Source organism: Atta cephalotes (assembly GCF_000143395.1).
Source record: "Atta cephalotes unplaced genomic scaffold scaffold00008, whole genome shotgun sequence".
NCBI classification, from domain to species: domain Eukaryota; kingdom Metazoa; phylum Arthropoda; class Insecta; order Hymenoptera; family Formicidae; genus Atta; species Atta cephalotes.
In genome coordinates, this window is record NW_012130072.1 from 4,394,704 (window position 1) to 4,397,980 (window position 3,277).

At 37.2% G+C, this 3,277-nt stretch overlaps 1 protein-coding gene across 1 annotated transcript in view; it reads left to right on the top strand.

Moving 5' to 3' along the window:
* The window catches only part of LOC105627250 (transcriptional enhancer factor TEF-1), a 92,943-nt gene that overhangs the window by 72,925 nt on the left and 16,741 nt on the right, over nucleotides 1-3,277 (top strand). The gene's annotated exons all lie outside the window — the stretch shown is intronic.

Consider the following 3,277-nt stretch of genomic DNA (forward strand, 5'->3'; position numbering starts at 1 on the left):
GAGAGAGAGGCAGGCGGTAGTTGTGTGTCGAGAGCTTGCTATACCCCCATTTCGACCTCTCTCCTCCCTCGAGGAGGGGGTCGGTGAGGGGACGGGGTGGCGAAACTATGCGAAGAATGTGCAATTAGTGAACAGAGCATGAGGTGGAGTCGGGGGTGAGGGTTGGCGCGGGGAGCTGGGAATGGTACGGGTCCCGGAAAGGGAGCGAGTATACGGGTCGTGGGGGAGGAAGGCGGGTTGTCGACGGATCCTGGTATGGTGGTGCCATGCCGGCGAATGGTCTCTCTCTCTTTCTCTCTCTCTCTCTCTGTCTCACTTACTCACTCACTCACGCACGCTCTTGCTCTCTTAGTGTGTGTCGGTGGCAATGTTGAGGATGGTAGTGGTGCTGTAGCGCCGAAGAAATGGAAAGAAAGGAAGATGGATGGAATGGCGCCTAGGGATGATAAGAAGAAGAACGGACTGGGTTGCGGGGTTTGCCCGGTAGTTGTAGTAGTAGCAGAGGGGTTTGTCGAGGTCGTCAGGGTGGGGGTCACCGTGTCAAGATGCGAGAGAATCCTCCTTCTGGCGCAAGGACACTTATCGACTTCCCAACTCCTTCGGCTTCTCCCCGCATCCTTGCTTCGAAAGTATATACGCCCATATAGCTTTTTGGGGTGCCTTTTGAGGCCACGCGAGAGTATCTCTGCTTTCTCGTTCCTTGCGCGATCAGATACTTGACGACTTCCTTCACTGCTTTCACGAATGTTACGAGAAGCTTTATCATATTATTTTTTTTATCTTTATCGAAAAGGAAAAAAATCTCAAATTGAATTTTGGAATTGTGATATTTATGTTATTGAACAGAATAAATCTCTTTACAACTATCTCTTTACAGTAGAGTACTTGGATTTTTTCTTTTAAATACAATATTCTTATTTGTATTGTTGTTTTGTTTAATAGTTTATATATTTCCTTAAAACTTTTCCATAAAACATTTATAATTAATTTTTTTTCCATGTTTTTTTAAATTGCGGCATGTTAAGACATAAATATTTTAATTGATGGAATTATTTTGCTTCTAGAAGCATTCATTTTTTTATTCTTCTTGAAAGAGTCAGAGAAAATTAAGAGCACAGAATTTTCCGGATCAAAAGTATTTTTGACGGTTGAGCTGGCGTGAACGGAGTTTAAGGAGCCCTTTTCATGTGCTTAACCGTAGAGGTAGGCCACGGTGTGTTCAGTAATCGCTAATTGACCAAACGAGCTTAAACGCACTTCGCCAGTTGAAGGACCGGCACGAGGCGTACTGTTTGTGAACCATCGATTAGCAACGGTGCTTCGTGGTAAAGTCCAGGATACCCCGAGGACCACTGGTGAGCCTCTCGGGCCCTCGACATGTCAAAAGCGATCCCTCTCGACGACGTCAACCGAGCACCAAGGTCGTTCGAGTGAGTACCCTCCGTTATTGCAGCTCGTACTAGCTGCACAATTCGCAGCTCTACTCCATAACGTAGATATCAACGGTATTGAAATGAATTGTTCAGACGATGATGGATCTTAGAAAAACGAGGAGATAAGATAATCTTTTTCATGAAATCAGTTAATAATTATGCTAATAGAAGAACTTAATTGAGGCAACAATCTGGTGATAAAAAAAGTCATAAATTAATAAAAAATGTTGATAGAGAGTTCTCAGTTATATCTACTTATAGTTATATCTACTTACAATTTTAATATAAATAATATCTGCAGTTATATTATTTATGACATAACGGTAGTTAATTAGAGATCTATACGTAATCAAAAGATATAATTATTTGATAGTGGAAAATTTATATGAATCGGGAAATGTCATTTTTATAAATCGAAACCTTAAAATTGTACAATAATTTAACGGTTTACGCTAATGAGAGATAAATGATATTAATAAGTGAGTAGTGAATAATTGCCAAAAATTTCTAATGTTAATATTTTTCGTTGGATATAATTACCATATTCTCTTGCGTCTCTATAATTTCATGAAAGGCTTCTACGCACTTTTCCGCTATTTATAATCGATAATAACTCGGTATATTTCTAAAACAAGTTTAAAATTTTTTTATGTGTAAAAATTTGACGAACTGATAAAAAATAGATATTAATCAATAACAATCAATAGTTTTATCATTTTTTTAATCTCAAAAAAAGTTGCACTTTAATTTTGATTTGATATTTTCACATGCTAATGCGATTTTCATAATGTTCTTTTGCGCATCCTAACATCGATAATTGAGTACGCCATTTAATGGTCTTTGCGAAAGCAAATACGAATCTAATGATTGGAGATTTATATCAAGCTACGATGTTTAATGATGACCATTAAATCTAATATAATTAATAAACACTGAATGCACAATGGTGGTATTTATAACTACATTATTTTCGGAATAATATATTTATACGATACATTTAATGTGCTGATCATGATATCATATTTCAAAAAACCATTTCTTCAGTTATCCCAAGAAATATTATAATCATTTAGCGAAAATGCAAATTAATATGATATAATAATTAATTGGCGACTTAAATTGATAAATAATTACATAATTATCAATAATTCATCTTGTAAACATACAAGATCAATTGTTATATACATCGATAATTTGGGAATAAGAAAAAATAAATTGTAGCTGTATAAACTGAATAATTTGTATAATCGTTAAAAACTTGAACAGAAAATTCATAAAACAACTAATGAGCAGCTACTTGCTACGATTTATAAGATATTGTCTAAAAATTATGTATGTAAACAGATATTTTACTGAACATTTGTCGCTGAATGTGTTTCCAACGGGAAGCCACGCGTGGCTTCGCGTTTCGCTAACGAGCTTATAATGGGACATATTTCTTCTATGTAAGCTTCCTCGCTGTCATTTCCAATCAGGCAGTAATAACGCTTTGGGGATCTCTTAAAATAGAGTTACGCGTATGCAACAAATTGTATCTTCTTACTCGGGATCATTGGTAGTTCACACATTTTGCTATAAATAAACAAGCGAGAGAGAAAGATCTCGTTGCTCGTTACTTCGCGATCATAATGGCCCTTCTTGTTAAATTGAGCATCAGCCAAGTGATTTACGTTGATTGCTCGTCGCGTCGCGCATCTAGCAGTCTCTTTTCCTTTCTCTATTCCTCTATTCTTCTTTCCTCCCTCTCTCTCTCTTCNNNTNTCTCTCTCTCTTCTCTCTTCTTCTTCTCTCTCTCTCTCTCTCTCTCTCTCTACTCTACTCTCTCTCTCTCTACTACTACGTAC